A 21,467-nucleotide genomic window follows, 5' to 3' on the forward strand; every position below is an offset into this window, starting at 1 on the left:
TACTGGCTCTCACTTCAGCAGAGACCTCATCTCTGCTTACAGAAGTCAAGTATGAATTACAGTCTATCCCTAAAGAGACAGGAACAAGCAGAACACAGGACAGCTTTTTTCCCCATAGCATGCCAGCCTAAACGTTTGTGTAGCTCCAGCTGTAGAATGCTACCACCTCTTATTGCTCTCCTCCCACCACTTTAACCATCACAGGGGAGACACCTGAACCATGTATGCAACCATACATGGCTGCACATATTCAGCTTTCTAGTTTTTACACAAAAATTCTCTACTTTAATAATAATAAAAACCTTATATTTTCATAGTTCCCTAACTTACACTGAATCTTCACATTTACACTAAACCTTTAAATTCATACATAGGTGATTGACTACTCCATGCTATCACTGCTCTTCAAAACCAAAAAAGAGGCAGTCCCTTATATCACTACATTTATTCAGAAGTTGTTTATGGCTAGTAGAGGTGCACTGAATTACATGGTTCTTACAGGCCAGCACTTTGCTGTAAAACAAGATTAGTTAGCTATGTCCCAGGTGACTGGGAAGATGCCCAGAGGCACATAAAGATGACTGTATCTAGCAACACTTCACAGATTAGTGATGATTATCCATCTTTTCCCTGTCTTCTCATGTATAAAAACTTGGACCCTAGAGAATAATAGAATTCAGTTAAACCAAGCTGACTGGAAATGTTTTGATGATTAGAATTAATTTCCCCATAATTAGTATTACAAAAGCATGCTCTTTCATGCATGCTTGTGATTAAGCAGTTCAAGCAGCCCAGACAACCCTAACCCCAGCTTCCAAGAAAAACCTTCCATCGAGCCTCAGCTTTTTCAAGAATGAGCACAGTAGCTCCTATCAAGAATCAAGAGCCAGAACCAGCTGAATGAGCCAAGAAGATGCTGTGCCCACCACCACAAATCTCTACCCAGAGCTCCCTCTGAACTGATTCCTTGCTGTGGATACCTGCAATTTATATGCATCTCCATTGCAATTCCTAGCAGTAAGGTGAAGTGGTTATTTTTCTGTATTCATACAGACACATTCACTTCAATCTATTCTAAAAATACTTGGTGCAACTTAGTGGGCTCCCTGCTTGACATTTTTCTGCCTAACAGATGCCGGTAAGAAACTCTAGGTTGGGAACACTGCCTGTGTTATTCTGACACCAGGCTAAAAGTCTCCACATGCCACTAAGACATGCTGTTCTCCTGGTTGTCAATGACAACACCAAACAGAAGCTCCAACACTTCTGTATACACCTTGAGACAAAATCCACTGCGGGTTTCTGTTTTCTTTTTTGTTCTGACATGAGTTTCTATTGCCTCCCACATGAGATACAAAGAGCTATATATAGATATAAATGTATGTGTGACTATAGTGATGGCCATATCACCAATCAAAGCAAAGAGTTCTTCCACCATCCTCGTACCTGGGAAGCACATAAAGCAGCAATGTCCAGAGAATCTGCCTTCCAGCATCTCAAGAGTTTGACACAATTTGCTTATAGGTTGCCTGACATATAACTTGTCTGTAATTGTAAAAAGCTAGCATTCATCGCTCAAAGTTTGCTCCTGTGCCAAACAGCTGCTATTCTCCTGAGTTTAATCACACCCCACAAAATGCTAGATCTCTAACCCAGTACATCTTATATGCAGTTGAATTAATATACTTAATAATTCTGCCTTTTTATTTGCATTGGTCTTCCCCTCACACTCCAAAGACCCATCTGAGCACTCAGCAGGCATGCAGCTGCTTTTCACTTTCCTCAAGGATGTCTGCAGTTTCTCCAAAGCTACACAGCAGTACAGCTGCTTACACGTATGTACATTTTGTGAATAGTCCCTACGAAATCAGGTTTCTAATGAATTCCTGTGGCAAGCTGTGGACAAGACATTACTAAATGCTCACATCAGAGAAAGTGAAGGAAAAAGAGGTCATTTTTCAGTGCAGTGGAAAAAAAGTCATTCTACCAGGTTTCTCTTTCAGGAAGTTGCCCAAGAATGTGATCACAACCACAAAAGCCAAACCACGTTCAGAATCATATGCAGGCATGAGAAAGGGGGAGAGAAATAAATCAAAGGCCTCTAATCCATAAACAGGTATTTGTTAGTTTCATGGGAAATTTGACATTTTAACACCTATTTGTTACTGCAATGGTTTCTCCAAAGGTATTTTTCTGTTAAGATCCTCCAACATCGCACAGTACTGAGCCAAAATATCAAGCAGCATTTTCACCAAGAGACAAAGGACCCTGCATTTCCAAATCTTCCCAGAACGCGATAGGCGACGCAGCTCCCATAGCATTCCAAAGTGAGCCGAGGTCAGAGTTTTGGTTAACCAGCTCTCCGCTTCAGCACACAGCGCGATGCCACCAGCCCAACCTAATTCCAGCGACAGTGTCAGAATATCAGCCCTTCCTCCCCAGAGGGCAACAGACGTAAATGTTTCTCCCCCGTTACTCTGTCATTCGAAACGCCAAGAACATTTCAGTTACTAAGTGAATTATGATTTATTAGTTTTATTTAGCACAACAGCAGCAAGCTCTCTCTCACAGCAGGCAAGACACACGAATGAGAGCGAGCAACTTGCAGTTTCCGAGCCCTCGCAGCGCAGCCGGTGCCCGGGAAGTGCCGCCTCTCCCGCACCCGGGAGCGAAGCGTCTCCGCACCGCGCTGCCGCCGCTGCTACCCGCGGGCTGCCAGCCTCAACACCCCCTTCTTTTGGGGAAAAACCCCTCCCTGCTTGCAAAAAGCCGACACGCAGAAGAAACTCGGCGCGCCACAAGCCCCGCTCCCGGCACAGCGCCCACGCAGCCGGTGCTGGGAAACTTGTGCGAGCAGGTAAGAGGGAGCGCGCACCGAGGAGCCGCCGCGGCGACCCCGCGGCCTCCGGGCTGCCAGCAGCCCAACTTTGGGTCCCCGGCTCCTCCGCCCGCTGCCCTCCCGCCCGTCCCTCCGGCGCAGCCCGGGCGTGCCCACACGGTGCTCGGAGTGCCCGCACGGCGCTCGGCGGCCCCGCTCACCTCCGCCGCGCTCCCCCGCTGCCCTCGGCCCCCGCTGCCCCGCGCCGCTCGGCCGGAGCGCGGCGGCGCCGCCCGGCATTTATGGAGCCCGCGGCCGCCCCGCCCGCCGCCCGCCCCTCGCCCAGCGCCGCGGGCCCGCCCAGGGCAGCGCTGCCGCGGCCGGCGGCGGGCGGGGGGCGAGCCCGGGGCTCGGTGTGCCCGGGGCTCGGTGTGCCCCGGCTCGGTGTGCCCGGGCTCGGTGTGCCCGGTGTGCCCGGCCGGCCGAACCCCGACCCGCGTCTCCGCGGCGGTGCCCTGGGAGCCTCCCCGGCCCCGCTGGTCAGGGGAGAAGGGGAAGCCGAGGCGGCGGTGGAGGTGCCCACGGGCGAGGCTCGGCCCGGCAGGACGCCCCGGAGGTGGTGAGGGGACAGAGACCTCCGAGCCAACTCCATGCGGCCCTTCCCGGCCGCGGCACGGTGAGAGGTTGGAGGATTTCGGCCAAGGGACACGGCCCCGTGTGCTCCCCGCTGCGCCCACGTCCTCACTAAGGGATGAGGAAATGGCTCAGCCGAGGACCTCCATCCCCTGTATGGCCCTGGGGTTTTAATCTGCACAAACAGCGCAGGGATGGGAGGGAGGGAAGTTGCTGCTGCTTCAGTAACAGCACAGGCACAGAGCAGTGTGGCAGGACAGAAGCGCAAACCTGGGAAAACACACATTAACTGTAACACTGACTGACAGCCCTGGGCTTCTTGACTGACAAAGTACAAGAAGGAATTTCCACTCTACAAAAACAGTAGTGCTGACAACTTCAGAAAAACCGGCAGAGTGTTGGTGCAGCAGTGGACAGCACTGCCTTGTTAAGTCATGGTTTCTGCTCCCTATTTCCAAAAAAAATTTCATGCATGGCACAGTTCAACTTTGAAGAAACAGGATGAGTATGCAATAAACCACATTTCTTCCCTCAGGAGTTTGGACTTCCCTGGATAAAAAATCAAAACAACTCAACTCCTGGCGTGAGCCGAGCAGCAGTGCTGGAAGCTCCTGCCAGTCTTTACGGTGGAGAGCCTTGTGTCCATCAAGGTGGCTCTCAGTGCAGGGGCCCTGTGCCTGGGCAAAACCACAGAGATGGAAACGTGGATGAGAGAGGTGGCACAGCAAGCCAGGGAGCTCAGCCTCAGCCAGGGCACAGGGAATTAGGCCAAGATAAGGTGCTGGTGCTGGAAGGATGAGCTGCCCAGGAATGGTTTCTTCATCGGCAGTGCCAGCTGAGGTGGACATTTGTTAGGCTATTTACTGCCCAGCCTGATTTTAAAATTTTAATTAAAATTTAGCTTATTTTCCCAAAATGTTTCATACCATCATTTCCTGCAGAGACACACTTCTGAATTGAGAATAGAGATTAATTAAGAAACCAAAAAAACAGCAAAAACACCCAACAGCCACCTTTTGTATGACTTTTCATATTAGCAGAGACAACCCTTAGGTATCCATTTTCTCTCAGGCATGAAGGCAGAAATCTGTGTAGACCATGTCAGATCTCCTCCCCAACTACTCAGCATCATGAAAACCACATGGGAAAATACCACTGAATGATTTTAGGAGCATTTTGGTACAATCTGGCATATGGAAAGGCAGCTGAAGAGCTAGACCCCGACTAGCTAGCTGAACTCAGAACTTGGAGCAGGAATCCTGGCTCTGGTCTGACAGCCTGAGGACCTAAGCCAACAGCCAAGCCCCCAGATGCCCTCAGCTTGGATCTGAACCCAGCCTCTGCACGTGCAGACTTTGTAGTCTGTCTTCAGTAGAAATGGGACAGGGAAAAGGAAGTTGTTTTCCAAGCAAATAAAAATGAAATTGTCCAAGTTTTGATTCCACCCAGTTTGGACAGCACAGTTCCAGTTCAGTGAAGCTGGAGCTAAAGAGTAAAAGCCAGAAGTGCAGTTCCTCCCCTTGGTTGTTGCCACATTGCCCACAGCTCATTCAGTTCCTGGCTGTGGGCAACCACCTCCCACCCAGCCAAGAAGACACTGTTCCTTCTCCTTAGCAAGCGGCTTAAGTGATCAAATTTGTGCCCACTAAGTAGTTAACAAATCAGGCTTTTTGGAAAGAGTGAGGCACCACACCTACTAAGTACTTTGCATCAACAAAGAACTAACTTGTGGAAATCAGGCAAAAATAGCTGAAGTCAAGAGGAGTTTGAGGTGAAGCTGCCTGAGATTTGCCCACCCAAAGAAACAGCTGCCAAAAGGAGAGCACTACCATCCCCTCCTTTTCCCCCTACCCCGCCCAGGGTCTCAACCTCACCAGCTCTGCTGCCTGCCAGTCCTTCTGTGAGGCATCTCACCCTGGTAGGGGAAAAAACAACAATAAGCCTTTTTTTCCTGCATTTATTCTCTGATTCCTTTAGGTGGGACACACTTGGTTGCTACTAGAATTAATTTCATAGATAAGTACCTATGCACAGAGATGAAAGATGCATACATGAAAGCAAAATTCACTGACAAGTTGCATGTGCTGTGAGGCTATACTTAAAAGCAGAGAGGTTCTTCAGAGGGTATCTCACCTTAGAAGGGCAGATTTCAAACCGTACACTACATTGCTAATGAGGATACAGGAAATCTCATCCATTTTTTCCACTTGATGCAAAACATCTCTTCCCACAAAGGGAAATGTTGATGTTTCCCTGTATGATTTAGGCTGAAAGAGGAAACTGACAGGCAGAAAGTCACAGTGAAATAGAAAAACTGGCTCCAACACAAACAAGCCTAAGCTTGACAAAATAGGCTGTAGTTTTAACAAGCAGGTTAGGAGAAGACCAAGGCGGAAGCCCTTAAAGAAATTTACTGCCTTTTGAGGCCAAAAATTTGAAAGCAACATTTGTCAAGCAGTTCAGATAGGAAATCCTATATAAAAGGGGAAAAAAAAAGGACCTTCCCAGTTCTCATCCATGTTTTATAAAGCTAAAGAAAAAAAATATGGTAAAAGTGATAAGCTTGAAGAATTTATTGTTTCATGTGTGGCTTTGACAGGTTGCCAAGAGAATGGTGCTGCTCTATGGAGAGTAGAAGAAATGACATTTTCTTTACTTTAGATTGTTATAAAATTTTCAGTTCTTTACAAGCCCCCAGATGGTTTTTATAACCCCTTCAGGGGTTGCAACATATTGACTGAGAAATACCGATTTATATAGCAAACTCCACTCTCTTCTTGCTGGCAAAAATTACTGCTTTGTATCTGTGTATACACACAGTGGCTGAATATAAATAAAACCCCAAAAATAATGAGATCTGAGGCAAAATCTACCACCTGGCAGTACATTAAGTTGGATGAAATTTCCCTAAATTTACACTGGTGTAAATAAAAGGAATATTTGGCCCTAAATCTTTTAGGTGAATTTGGGATTGAGGATTAAAAAGTTTGTACTTCGTTTCACCCTGCAAACAAGCAGGCTGCCTTCACTGGTGTCAGAAATAAGGAAACATTTCCAGTCAACAATTCATTGGAATTGGAGGATTTTTTATTGGCTTTCATTGTGTTCATCTGCAGTGTTTTAACGGGAGGTATTGGTACCTTGGGACACAGCAGGCTTACAACACAACCATCAAAGCAGGTGACCTGAGCACCTCAGCAGGAGCAACTCTGAAATGCTGTGCCTGTAATGAGCAAATAATTACTGAAGTGAACAGTGTATTCAGTTTTTGGGTTTTATAGACCACTATAATCATCAGTATGTTGTACATTCACAAGGGTAGAAGAGAATTCTTACTGAATGGTGACTTCACAAAGAATATCTAAAGCCAGAGTGGACCATGAAGTGCTCATATCCCATGGGGGACTAAGCCTGAGCTTTTGTTCTTACCTACACTCCCGTACAATCAGCCTGGTGGTTTCACTCACTGGGTGACTCTGGTCACTGCTGAGACTGCCTAGGTAAAAAATACCACAGTACCTGGTGCTGTGCTCCAACTCACAGCTAGGGAGGAGGTAGCACCCCACTCTTCCTGTACCTCAGGGTTAGGTGGTCACTTAGAACACAGGGAGTGTAATTTTAATTCCAATGAAGGCAGGAGGAGAGTTGCTGGTGTTTCCAGGAGAAGTCTTTGTCTACTCTATCTGAGGCTTTTCTGGAGAAAGAGAGATTTTGGTGCCTTCCTACTTTGCATTAAAGAATTAAAAATGCATTTGAGCAGGCAGAAGGAAAGAAGAACATGGCATCATAGCTTCATATTTAAATCATCCTTTGGGAGGGTGGAGACTGCAGTTCTGCTCCTGGCTTGCCAGGCAGAATACTTTTGTATTTTACGTTAGTCAGCCAGTGGATAAAATACATGAAGAACCCTTAGGCTGGTCAGAAAGTTGAACTGATATCCTCGTACTCAGCATCTCCTCTGCTCCTTTGCATTGCAATATCTCACTCTTCTTGGAGCTGAGCCTTAACCTGTGCCCTGTAGCTCTGCACGGGGAGAAGCAGAACTGCTGCACTAAACTTCCTGGCAGTTTTCATTATGCAGATTTTGAAACCTTTAGATCACAAACTTTCTCTGTCAAGGCACGCACACAGCTCCCAGCTCCTTCAGCTCCCGTCTCACGCTGATATTAAAGCAGCAGCGAGCTGCTTCCAGATTACCTTGGATTTGTGTGGATTTAGGGCTAAGTCCCAGCAACAAAGCTGCTGCTTAAACTTTTGCGCACCGCATTTAAGTTGTAGGACCCAAGTGAGCAGAGCTGGCCGGGTTTTAGTGTTGGTTCAAATCTTCCTGCGCACTTGGACAGCTGTTAAAAGAGCAGGCAGCAGAACAGCTCCAGCCCCGAAAGAAGGCAGCAAAGCAGACTTGGCAGAGGGAAAAAAGCACAGGCAAGTCAGCTGGCTCAGGGGAGGCAAGTCAGAGGAAGGAGCCCAGCGCACAAACAAAGCCAATGGCAGCCTCCAGGCTGGCCCAGGCCCTGGTGGGGCAGAGCCCAGCTTTGGCCAAGGCATGGCTGCTTCCCAAGCCCAGACAGATGTATGATGTGAATGAATGGCACCGGTTTTTGGCTGAAATTTGCCTGCTCCTTCAGGCTAGACATCGTGCCATTTGCCATTGTAAATACCCTATTCAAAACCACGGTCTCTATGGCACTCAGCTGAAGGACTAAAGATCTCATCTGCAACTCCTCAGTGCTAGGAAAAGCCAGCACTGCTGCGTCAAGCCTAAATTAACTTCCCCGTGTGGGCAGGATGTAGCGCTTAAACTCCTTTGACATGTATTTCCTAGAGACAAATGGCAATTCCCTCTGTGGCCCATCATTTACTATCTACATAAAAGCAGAAGGAGATGATTAGAGTGGGGAACTGCCCTGCTTTTACTATATTTAGTGCCCTGTCAGCTCAGCCTATAACATTCTGCTCTTCAGTTGAAAATAATACTCTAAGGAAGGGAATAAAATTAATATCAAACATGAAGAAGCTGGTATAGAAAAGCAGACAAAAGACTGTAGGTCCAGAACACACTGGAATAAACCTTCTACTTGGGTTTAAAAGCTGAAGGAGGCATTAATGGAGCTCATCCCACCTCCTGCCCCACAGCTGAGAGTGACAGAGGGTTGCAGTCTTTGCGGTCTTCCAGCAGAAAGCTGCATAAATCAGTGAGTCTGCCTGGCTCCTTCTGCCTGGCACCTGACAATATGGTCTGACATGAAGGCTTCCAGCACTATACCTAAAGGAATTCTCACATTTATATTTCAAAGAGTTCTGGGAGGCTGCACATATTTCTTTTACGTGTATGTATTTAAATCTATTCAAATTTGTTCCTCTTAAGAGTGAATTCCTCGTCATAAATCATCATTGGGACTTATTAGCTTAAACTCTACACAGCACACACTTATAAAGAAAAATACAAACTATATATATGCCTTAAATAATCCTGTGGTAGCTGGACATCTTACAGCAATAAATAGATTTTCTAGCAACAGCCTCCTGAGGTAAAGTGGAATATTCCCATTTTACAGAACAGTAATGGAGGTGATCAGTCCATGGCTGTTGTGGACATCTGTAGAAATTACCCCAGATCTCTAGTACTTAAAAATCTTTGCTAACCCACAGGACCAGCTTCTTCTAAAACCAGATGGAAAGGCAATGCTAAAGGAAAAGAACAAAGAAAATGGTTTGGTTTGGTTTTTTGCCAATGAAGAGTAAAGGAAGAAAGCAATTAACAAAGCATTTTCCCATGTGATTCAAATTAGGGCAGCCCATAATGGCTGAAGACAATTGTGCTTTTATTCTTTTTCAGTGATATTTTCAAATTTGTGAAAGTTTTTGTTGTTCTTTTGCCATTCAACATAAGTAAGTTGAGTTTGGTTCCACCACCAGAATGATTCACTGCACTGAAGAAATTCAGAACATCCCCAGTAGAGGAAGTACATTACTGAATTTTAAATCTTGACCACATCAATGCAGGTTTTTCTGTGCTGGGAAATAATTTGTCTACAGTCTAGAGGAAATGCTCTCTAACAAATGAAAAATGAATCCTGTATTTTAAACCCTACTTAAGCTCACTGGGTTGTTGGGTTTTTTTTTTTTTTCATGAGTAAGAAACAAGTAAAAACAAACAAACATCCTTTGGGATATGCACCAAAAAGACTCATAAAATTTTAGTCAGGCTTTTAGCCATAGCCTCCTTGGAGATCCGTGTCTCAGTGAGTTTTTGGTCATGCTCTTCAGGAAATACATAACACATAGTTTATTCAAGATAACTTAATGCAAACAGCTTGAGGCATTTTGGTTACAAGCTGTAGGTTTCTTTATTACTGACTCATTCTTCTGGGTACCTGGCACTGGCTCTGCATTCTGCCTGAGACTGGTTTTTGTAGACTTTAGTTTCTTCAGTTCTTTCAAAATGAAAAAGAAGAAAAGAGGTAATAAGGAATATAAAGAAAAAAAAATCACACACACAAGAATTTCAATCTTTAAGTCTCTCTTCACTGTTTCATGGCTTCTTTTGTCTGAAAACTCCCAAAATTCAATTCTTAAAATAAATATTTATGAAACAAGCATTTGTAAAATGTGCTTGCCTGCCAACTCCAGTGTATACTTACTGATGAACCATTTTTCCAAAACTACCTGTGTGTATTCATACTCTCAGTCCATGATACAGTTCAGTGCATTGCCTGCTCTGGGAGTTCACACTCTGAAGCAGCAGCACATGAAGGCACTTTGCATTTGATTGATCAGAGTTTGGATCTGTTCTGCTCCATATGCTGAACATGTTTGCATAATCTATCTGCAGGAGTAAACCAAAAAGCCTGGAAGAAAGGACATTTGATATGATAAATAATGGGAAGTTGTAGAGGTGAGGCATTTAGGACTTCTTCCTGCATTTTATTGATAGGGAAACAATAAAAATCTAATAGTCTCTCCAGAGATTTACAGATTAAGAATTCAGGTTTTTGACTTGGGGTGGTTTTGTTGTGTTTTATCCACCCATTCAAGTGGCTTTTGGGGCTAACAAGTATATTGTATTGTCTGAGGATAAGTTCTGATATTCAGCCCAAGAATATGAAATCAGTTTTTATTTCTATTCTCTTTCAGAAGCCTGTAGAGATGAATAAGGTTCAGGGTTTTGATTTCAGCCTGCTTGGATGAAACATGCTGCTGCTGAGCCTGTTGGGGAAAGCAAGCCATGGGTCTGCTCAGCCAGCACAAAACACTCACAGGACAAAGGGGGCAGGAGAGAAATGCCATGGCTGTGATTCCCCAGGGGTTTGAACCACCCTCAGGGGCAATTAGCAGCCACAGCCTGTAATCAGTGGCCACTGGGGCAGGAAGGAGCCAGCAGCAGCCAGGGCCAGTGCAAATTCCCCTGCTCCTGCCTGAGCCAGCCTGGCCCTTTGTGCACCAGGGCTTGCCCCAAGCGTGGCACTGCCACCTCTCTGGTGCCACACTGTCCCCTCATCACAGGGCTGCCAGACCTGACACCTCAGCCAAACCTCAGCGTCTCACACTGGCCTGCCAAAACAAAGGCAGCTTCTGAGTCTGCCAGCTGAAGTGACACACAGGAAGTCTTGCTTTGGTAGTGTTGCTAAAATAATGTGTAAGATGGCAGATCAGGCAGTCTTTGGTTAAAAGTAAAGGTTTCTTGTCTTTGCACTAATAAACATCAAGTCTTGCTTTGAAAACCCTGTTATTTCTTAACAAGATATTTTTGGTCTCTTTATTTTCCTGCCTGCACTTAAACTCTAATCATGCTAATGATCTTCATCTTCTGTGCCTTCTGTCATGTTTTTATTGTGACCTCTCTAAGGCTTGGCAATTAAAAACTCAATTCTGGGTAAGGAGAGGTTTTTTACATCTATATAGCTATAGACATAAAAGTTTCATCTGTATAAAGCACCTACCATCATATTGATAAACATTCTTTTTCTATTTTCACTTATTTATTTCTCCACTCACACCTCTGGTGTATTTGATGCCTCAGTGTCTTGGGTTTGCCCACTCCCTTCTGCATTCCAGCATGAGCTTCTCCCAGGAATCCTCCCTGCTTGGGAGGAGAGATTCTTGCCTATGGTTCAGTCCAGACATCCCATTGAGTCAGTTTGTGCTGCAACAATAAAGACAGGATTAACTGGTTCAAAGCTTAAAGAATTAATTTAAGAGTTGATGGGAAAGGTCCTTTCCTGTGTCCCCTTCTTAGAAATGGAGTTCAAGCTAGCAATCTCTTAAGTTTCTGAAGTTTGTGATATTTCATTTTCTGAAGGCAGAAGTAAACGGAATGGTTCAAAATTCAAACTCATTCTTTCAGAAGAGGGTGGAGTTTGTTTTAATAATGCCATGCTAATTTGTGAATTAATATCTCCATTTTCTGAGGTACAAGAGCAGGCTGCTTTGGAGGAGTGGTATGTATGTAACAAAAAAAAAAAAAAAAAAAAAAAAAAAAAAAAAAGATGAGGTCAAATCTAATTCTTTAGATTTAGTTTCTACTGTGATTTAGGACTATAAGACCAACTACCACTATCAGTCTGTCTGTAAGGAAGGCTTATTACATTACAATACATGGTGAATAGATAAAAACATGACATAAATATTGTCTGGGGATTGGTTTGTTTGTTTGTAATTAAAAGGTAAAACCTCGCAGCACTATGGGAGACAGATGCTCTTCAAATAGAGAAATAGTAAGGTTCAGAAAATTTGTTTACAACTACCAATAACAGAATGAGCACCTTTAATCACAAAAGACATTTCTTTAGTACAACAGCTAGACTGAAGTTTAAATACATTACATCTGCTCAGGTCAATGCTCGCAGGGAATGATACCACGAGGGAAAAACAAAGGAAGCGGGGAACACACAGGATGCTGAAGTGTTTCCCAGGCCTCAGCAGTGCCATTCCCATGGTGTGTGGGTGTTGTGGACAAATGCAGCCCGTGCTCTTGCCCTGTGGTTATCCTCCACAGCTTCCCACCCACTTCATTTATTTCTGTCCCTTTGGGTGGCAGTGCCAGCTCAAACTCTGTCCAGATGGCCAAGGCCAGCCCCTGCCACACACGAGATGGTCTCTGCCAGTCCCTTCCCCGCTGCACCACCACTCCTCTTGCTGAGGCTTCAGCAGATGCACCCATCCATGGATCCTAGCACCACGAGGAGGGTGAGGGAAGATGCTCAGCCTGTCCCGGGCTGGTCACCTTTCACCACGCCAGAAGTTGGGAGTCTGGGCAGTTGCTCCAGCCAGTGGTTTCCCCTGGAAGTAATTAGGCACTCTGAAGTCATTGTGTGAGGCTGAACAGCTCTGGTGGAGCACATTTCCCTCCCAAGGCAGAACCTCTGGCTGGGGCCCAAGCACCAGGAGTATTCCTTCCTGAACAGAGGATGTTACCACAGTGATCCATCTTGCTGTGGCTCCACAGAGCATGGCTGTCATTTCCACAGCTATCATAACAGTTCTGGGGTGTGTTCCAGTCTCTGAGCTGTGTATGCTGTCTTCATTCTGAAACCACATTAAGTTGGTGGGCTCATGAACCAGTCTCAGAAAACCTCAGCTCTGCACCAAAGTGTCTCTCAGGGTCTTCCCTGGGTCAGCAGCTTTTCACCCCAAAAACACATAGCCAGGAGACCAGAGATTAATGTCCCTTAACCAAGACAGGACACAGTGAACCAGAGGCTGTCCCACATCCCCTCCTTCTAAAAGAAGAACATGACTTTTTCTATTTTTGTTGTGCTGGATTGATAGTTCTGACTTTCCCACTGTGTTTCGGTGTCATAAGAGGGGACATAAATCAGGGTTCAAATTCCCAAGCCTTCTCTGTGCCCATCCCTGCATGGACCCTGGCCACACAAGAATCCTTTTTTTTTTTTTTTTTTTTTTTTTTTTACTGTACTGAGATGGTCTATATTTTGTTTGCAGCTTTTGTTTTGCTCTAGTCCTGGCTTGCCTCCATCCACTTTTGTCAGCTAGGATTTTGCTGCTTTGTTTTCCAGTTGCACCATTTGGGCCCAGTGGATAAGCTGTTCAGTCAGAAGGCTCCCACACAGGCAGCAGCATCCTTGGCTCAGGCTTGCTCTTGCCCCATCAGTCTTGACAACACTTCAGAAATGATTGATGTGGTAGCCCCAGTGCCCTCCCTTGGGATGACAGCACTCAGGAAAGCTGTCAGTGCTCGAGGAGAGAGCATCACCCCAGAAATGATGGCTCATTTCAGCTTCTCTCCAGAGCCACTTAGTCAAAGATCATAAATACATGAATTGGGGTTTCTACCTTCATGAGTTCCTGGATAATTGACAGTGAGAGCTGTATTTTTGCAGTAGAACGTGGATGTGCCTCCCCCAAGTAACAATGTCATGAAGCAGCCAATATCTGCAGTTCATTTGGTGCACTCTGTGGTTCAGAGGTCATGGAGGGCCATGTAAAACATCTGCCCAGGTTCAAATAACTGCAGATAAGTCCCCTCACAGAGGATTCTTCTAACTGTGCCTGGAGGGGGAAGAGGCACATGGTGTGTGAAGCAACAGGAGTCAGACGCCTTATGTTGCACTGGCCTTATGTTATCATTGTCATGTCCTGTGGTATCAGAGCAAGCTATTTTTAGCAATCATATAATCAGGAAGGTCCAGGAAGGTAATCAAGATGACAATGAGCTGCACAAAGCAAATTCAGCTTTTCTGAGGAATTTCCCACTTGTTTCATATACTAGACCAAAGGTAGTGTTCCTACCTGGTGCCTTTATGCCTGCCCCTTGTGACTGGTATTTGTTCAGGCTGAGCAATCATTTGTGTTAAATAAATGGCACATATCAAAACAAGGTTTTAGTAACTTGTAGGAGAAAGGCTGGGTATTAAGCCCAAAGTAGCTTTGAAAGAGCTCAGAGCATCAGCATGTCTCATCCATCCAATTCTTCCAAGAGCACTTCAGACTCCCTGCGCTTCTAGAGAAACCATTTCTCACTATCACGTCTGGACAGCCCTGACCTCTGAGGTGCTCTGGACTTTGCTTTCTTGGGGTGGCTATTTCTGTCACAGAGGAGTTCTTGGTAGCTTGCCATGGTTTCTCTCAGTAAATCTTCACATATCCAATTTTTATAAGCTTTTTCTCCATCTTAAGTGTTGAGCAATCTAATATTACATCATTTGTACTGAGTGTTCACTGTCATCAAGAACAGAGAACTGCCGACTGGATATTATTTCCTTTCAGAGGCAAAACAAAGACATTTTTATTAAGCCTGAGTGTTTCAGTCAAATACAGCAAGTCTGACTCCAGCTTTCCACACGTGTATAGAACCAGTGTCAGGCAGCCACCAAACACCACAGATTTCCCTCACCTTTCAGGAGTGGTCTGTTCACACTTGCAGAGCAGCACAGGACAACTGAATTCCAGTTCAGCAACATTTACAATCCAGTTTGCATAGAAATAAATAATCACCCAAGCATCAAAGACAGAGAGTCAGAGCCCAGTATCCATACACTGTATTCAAGATGCACAGAACCTTGCTGGTCTCTTTTTGTGATCATTAGGATTGGCTTGTTCTAAGACACTGTTATTAAACAGATTCAAGGTACATTACCTCTCTGGTAATGACCCCCATACCTTCAAGACTCGATTTTCGAGTTTCCTGTTTGCACACGCCACATCTATTGCCACTGGCATGGCAACTGTGTGCACAGAAGTGGCATCAGTGCCCACACATGGCCAGCTACTGACCAGATGGACTTGGACTGCGCTCCCAGGTGGGACACGTGGGTCCCTCAGCGCAGCTGGCTCCTACTTTTATTAAGTTGCTGTCAAACCAGTGCAGTACTAGAGCGGCAGAAGCTAAAAGCCAATTCCAAACAGATTTAAGACAAAACGGAGCTTTCAGATCACTCAAGCAGTGCCAGCAGCTCCTTGGATTCTGCATCTATCTTTCCTAAACACACTGCATTCAGAAATTCACACCTCACACCTAAGGCTAAAACATTTGTTCTCTTGTACAACCCGCTTGCCAAGCATCCCTTTTATTTTTTTACCAATTCCTATTATTTGGATTGTTATTCCCTGTCTGGGCTGCCTCCCAGCTGCCTCTGACACCAACAGAGATAAAGTGGGGGAAACAAAAGCAGCAGATATTCTTCCTTCAGTCCCTACCACACTCACTGCCTTGCACTCACTGCTCCATCCCTGGACCTCAGTCCTCTCTCCATCCTTTCTGGATCTAGAGAGTGGGAGAATTGCCACTGTTAGCAAGTGGGATGGCGCTAAATGCCATTTTCTTCTTAATTATTTATAACAATCTCCATTGGAATATTTTAAAAAAACAAAAATCAAAACTAAAAAAAAAAAACAAAAACCAAAAAACCAATACCAACCAAAAACTTTCACAAACCAAACCAAATCAGTCGAATTCCATTGTTCTCAGCAAATCTCCTCGTCCTCAAGCTCTTCACATTTTGTGTTTTGGTGCCCATTTAACATAGACTCAGTTAAAGCTGGCAATTACCATGGATTTTGCCGTGTCTGACTGGAAATCTCTAAGCAGTCATTTGAATATCAGGCACTTTAAGATACATCATGACAGCACCATCTCTATTCACACTTCTCCAATATGCCCTTGATAAATCATCTACTATATTTTCAACTCCTTTTCTGGATTGGCATTCGAACCTTCACTTGGTATTTCTGGAGTGTTAACAGCTGTCTCCCTATTCCTGGTGAAAGCTTAGTGAAGGGTCTTGAAAATAATCTCAAACACCCAGTGATGTGTTCCTAGGGCTGCTCAAGTTTTCCATAGATGCACTGTGGACACCATGAGGGGCACTGCTGTTGCAGCCACCCCTTGTGACACTGATATCTGGGTTTGCTAAACACTGCTTGAGATTAGAGATGCACTTATAAGAGACAATGCAGAGGTGGGATGGGAGATAAGTTGCAACATAAAAAGAGCAGATGGGGAACTGAGGCACACTTGGCTTTCAACCAAATATGCAGAGCAGGCTCTATATAAAATACAAGAGAACGAGGAGGTGGCACTGAAAACCCTTAAATCTGTCAAAGGAGAAAAGAACAACAATTCTGGATTATTAACAATAATCCTTTTCACAAATCAGAAAAAACCCTTCACCTCCAGTGGCCAAAGATGTATCTAGTTCTTTGACCTGTGAACAAACTCTCAGGGCAACCTTTAGGAAATCACTTCATCTACCTCCCTCTCTGTAAAATGGGAATTGTGACATTTTTTTACTGTGGTGCCAGACAGCAAGAATTTGGAGCGTGGAGATGCTCAGATGTCACAGAGTATACTATTGCTCCTAAAAAGTTGAATATTCCTCATCTTTATGAGTGGTTTTTGATATGCATGCGACAGAGGGTAGCTAGCAAAATGAAACAATTAGTTCTGTGACATTTTCAGCCGCCTAATGAGTTTCTCTTCTGCTTGTCACACAAATATTTCGGAATTGGAGCTTGTGTTACCAGTTCTCAATATTTTATGCTTTTTCAGCCTGAAATTCAACAGCTGTTTCAATATTGCAGTTGGAGCCAACATATTCCATATAGACTTTCGTCAGCATGTTGCCATTTTTAAAAACCTATGCCATGCCTCTTTGCTTTTTGTGGTTTGATCATGGCTACCTCTTCATTAGAAATCTGGCAGTGGAGTTTTTCTCCTACAAATGTGTGAACTGAGTTTGTTTTAATGTCAGTCAGAATAATTTCTCAGGAAACTCAGGTTTCTGTCCCAGCACTTTCCCCCCACTCTACCAAGCTGTACATCATGTGCTTGTTAGTCAGTTTTCCACAAAAATACCACAAAAGTCATGCACAATAGTGCTCTTTCCAGCCTTTCTACTTCTCTTTCTAGGTTCAAGAAGGTACTGTATTTATCACACATGTTATTGGAGGGATTTTTTTTTTTTGTTGTTGGAGCTGGTCCAGAAACAAAATTTCCTTATGACAGCTCTATATGCTATTAGTATTATTAGTATTAGTATTCTTAGTATTATTAGCTAGTATTATTCCCTCAAAAGTACTGTAGTGCATTGAGGATAAGCCTCCTCTTTACTCCTCCTGACATATTAAAAATCCATCTGGTGGGATCTATACTCTGAAACTGGCCTTTCTCTCCTGTCCTGAACTAATCTCCCACTTATGTTCCCAGTCCTGACTTCATCAGCCCTGATGACAAGGGACATAAGAGTCTTGCTTTGTGCTATTAGAAATCATCACAATGCCTGTATTGATTTTAAAATTAAACTGACACTATCTTTGTCACCTGTACATAGATAAATATTCTTTTGAGCTTTTAATTCCTGCTGTGTTGCACATCCCACAAGAAAGAGCCCCATTCTTTGCTGGTAGGACTCCCTGCAGCAGATCCATCACTGTCGAGGGCTGGAACACACCTGCAGATTATTATCTCTGAAAAGCTTTCAGCCATATACTTTGGGCCACATGAAACAGATTTTTTTTTATTTTTTAAATACAGTATTTAGGACAAAGGAAAATATACCTTTGTATTTGATAGTACTTGAAAGTACTATGAGAAAAATGGAAAAAAGTACCTCTCGTGTGAGCCTTCCTTCACTGCTGGATGCCCTTTTCCCTTGGTTCCTCCTTTCTGCCCACGGGGACCCAGCTCTCCCTCGAGCCCTGCCTGCTGAGCCTTCTCCTGCCACCCTGGGGCTCGGGGGCACAGCGTCAGCCCAGCTCCAAGGTGCTGCCAACAAGGACAGCCATGGTGACCCGCATCCTCCCAGGGCTCAGCCAGGCAGAGCAAAGGGTTAAAAGTTGTGAGGGATTTCTCTGTGAGCCATGGAAAGGACTCAGAAAACGGAAACCAGGCTGAATTTAAACTGAGGACCTCATTCTTCCGCCAAGCCAGTCAGTTTCTTAATCAACTGGGGCCTTGTTTCACAGTCAGTCATCAGAGGCTTTAGAAAGTCCTTCTGACAAATCTGTAAGGGGAGATCCACAAAGGATGTCTTTTCTGTGGCACTCTCCACCTAGAATATGCAATGCTGGGGACAGGGCTGCCCTCAGTGGTGCTTCTGTACCATGGAGCACAATGAACAATGATGCTATAGGATACTTCCACCACTGAGCTCCTGCTTATTTAAATATGCATTTAATTAAGGAAAGTACCATAGGAAATTAAGCAACGAGCTTTCCCAATGGTATTTCTCCTCATTCCTAGGAGAAAATCTTTCTCAGGTTTCGGAAGTGCTGCAGTCTGCTCCAAGTCAGACCTTTCTTTCTCTCATTAGCTGTGCAGTCCTGTTGCTTACTAGATCTCTAGCTTCTAAGGAAATGATTCCCCTTTTTTTTTCCTTCACAATCTAGTAATGCTTTAAATGATTTCTGAGAAGTACACTTTTATTACTCATTATTATCGAGTCAGGAGAAAAAAGCATACCTCACATAATAGCAGAAATCTAATTATTCTGGGAAACTTTGAAATTCCCTTCTCCCGTGGTATTCTTTGATGTGCCTATTAAATAAATAATGATTTTAACATCTAAGGTTTATCTTACGGTGCAAACACACCATTATCCTCAGTGTAAAAACACTTTTCATTGTTAGCTACTGTAAACATTGGCTGAAGCTGTGATTCAGGAGTGCTTGAAGCTGACCTGCTCAGGTATGGGGCACTGTTATTTTTTCACATTAACAACTTGTGAAGGAGAAATGGGCCATGGAGACAGCGGCACTGCAACAGGGGGAGGGAAATAAGAGGTTAGATCAAAATAGAAATATCATGCAGGCAAAAAGAAACTAGCAGGTACTCTAAAGACAGAAGCATATTTGATTAAAAACAGAATATGAGCCTTTTCATAAGATTTTTCAATCACAGCGTCAGGCACTTTATATGACAGCAGGAAATAAGATGACATTTCTGGAATGGTACAGAATTAAAAATAATAATAAAAAAGATCAGAGTTTACCAAAGAAGAAACTCACTAAAGATTCAGCAATGGTACATGCAGGACATTACTATGTAAAGCCATTTAAGTAATGTATTTTTGTGTCTTTCCTTGGTGTAATAATGGCTTTTACTGTTCAGTGTGCAGTCTGGAGCCCAGAACTGCTCAGTACCTGTTCAGCTCTCTCCATGTCTGCCAGGACCTGTGCTCTGCGCCAGTGACTTGTTCCCCTCCCTGTCCCCCTGGGAGGTGGGAATCACCTCATTTGCAGCCTGGGATGGAGCTGTGCCACTGTGGGCAGGGGCAGGGCCAGGCTGCGCATCCTGAGCTGCATAGAGGAGCTCATGTAGACCCTACAGGTTTTTGTGGGGAGATGTGTTATCTGGGCACTGAGAGAGCCCCAAAACTCTCTTCACCATCTGACTTTCACCCACAGCATCCTGGCTCGGAAAGCCCCTCTGATGTCACACCAGTCCCCTGTTCGCCTTGGCTTGGGTGCCTGGTGCTGGGCTGGGAGGCAGGACACTTTGGAAATGCCCAGCTGCCCAAGGTGGGCACCCAGCCGGGCAGACTCAGCTGTGTGTGCCAGAGAACATCCCCTGCAGCAGCACAGGAGCAGCGGGTGGGACTCGCTGCAGGGGAGAGCGCCCAGCAGCAACACACCCACACCAAGCACAGGGAGAGCAGGCAGCAGGAGAAGCTGGAATCAGAACTCCCATGGTTTTTTTGGCTTTTATCCTTACTTTTATGTCCTGAGTTCCCTGAAGTTTTACGGGGTTTTTTGGTTGGTCTGGGGTTTTTTGTTTTGGTTTGGTTTTTGAATCACAGATTAAACTCAGAAGTCTTTTCCTGTCTCTCACTTTCAGTTCCCACCCATGTCTTCTCAAAATTTCCCTGATCTGCTGCTCAACCAGGAATTTTGTAACACCTTTTGTGTGCAAGTACACTCATTAGGCAAGACTGGAAGAAGCCATCACCACAGGCTTCTCACTGCAGAGAAGCAATCCTGTGCTCTGGCAGCAAGGCCCCGTGCAGCAGATTGCTGGAAACTGGGAACTTACCCTGGCAGAATGCTGCTCTTCTACCTGTTTCCCAAAACAAATGTCCATTTCCAGAAACCAGAGGTGATAAACCTGGGAAGTGTTTACACCTGGAATGGAAAAGCTGTGTTTAAAATGAAGGCATAAGAAGAGCAGTGATGAAAGAGTGTTTATTTTGGGTTGTGCTCCCTCGCAGTGCTATGCGAGCACTGAGCCCCAGCCCTTCTCCATCCCTTCTCATCCCTGTCCTGAAACAGGAGCAAAGAACGGTAAAGGAAATGGAACTGAGCTGTGCTCAGTAATAAAGTGAATGTGAGAGAGGGCATTTATCTGGAAACCAGAGCTCCTCCCTGGCCCCCAGACTGTTCACCTGTATAACTGTATCAGCAAACCCATCAAACCATCTTTAGCTGGCTGGTTTCTTCCAAAAGAAGGCTCCTTGATTTGCAGTCATGCTTGCTGGAGCTTGATGCAAGGCCCTAGGTTTTGTGTGCTTCCTACATGAAGTAGCTAAGAGGAGCTTTCAGTGGTTTTATGATTTTTGGTCTCCTGAGCTGCTGGATCGAGTTCAGCCCTGAGCATTATTCTCTTCTGTGCAGTCCAGTTTCTTTTTAGGCAATCCAGTCTAAGTGAAGGCTTAGCAGCATTTCTCCTTCAGCCCTAGCAGATGGAGCCTCCTAGGTCAGATTCCTGTATGCATAGTTATGGCCTGACACAAACTGAGCCTCCAGTGAACGTCGTCTGCTTTGTACTGGGTGAACAACGTGGTCTGAGTCAACCTCCCAGCCTGGGGACACCCGGGGCAGGAGCAGGGACAGGGTGGGAGTGCACATGTGGGATGTGAGGAGGCCTCCTCTGCTGGAAGCAGCTTGCATTTAAATGGGATTAAGCATTTCATGAATCGACACCCTGAGTTACATGGGATTTAGCTTCCAGGCCACTCTCAGTCATCAGTTTGCAGCGTCCCTCCCACAGGCTGCTCCACAAAGCATGTGCCACAGCACATTTCCAGCACTCTGCTCTTCGTTTGGCCTGCAAGCTGATGGA

General features: G+C 45.0%; 1 protein-coding gene across 5 annotated transcripts in view; it reads right to left on the minus strand.

Annotated features, from left to right (window-relative positions):
• Positions 1 to 18,208, minus strand: part of SERPINE2 (serpin family E member 2) — a 38,676-nt gene extending 20,468 nt beyond the window's left edge. For 3 of the 5 annotated variants that reach the window (XM_030280707.4, XM_030280706.4, XM_030280705.4), the window contains exon 1: positions 3,040 to 3,178. The gene's annotated coding sequence lies outside the window, so the exon portion shown is untranslated. Of the gene's footprint in view, positions 1 to 3,039; positions 3,179 to 18,021 lie in introns of those variants that run through there. The other 2 variants (XM_072933619.1, XM_072933617.1) reach the window with 2 other exon arrangements.
• Positions 18,209 to 21,467: the final 3,259 nt, after the last annotated feature.

Source organism: Taeniopygia guttata, chromosome 9 (genome assembly GCF_048771995.1).
Source record: "Taeniopygia guttata chromosome 9, bTaeGut7.mat, whole genome shotgun sequence".
Lineage (NCBI taxonomy): Eukaryota > Metazoa > Chordata > Aves > Passeriformes > Estrildidae > Taeniopygia > Taeniopygia guttata.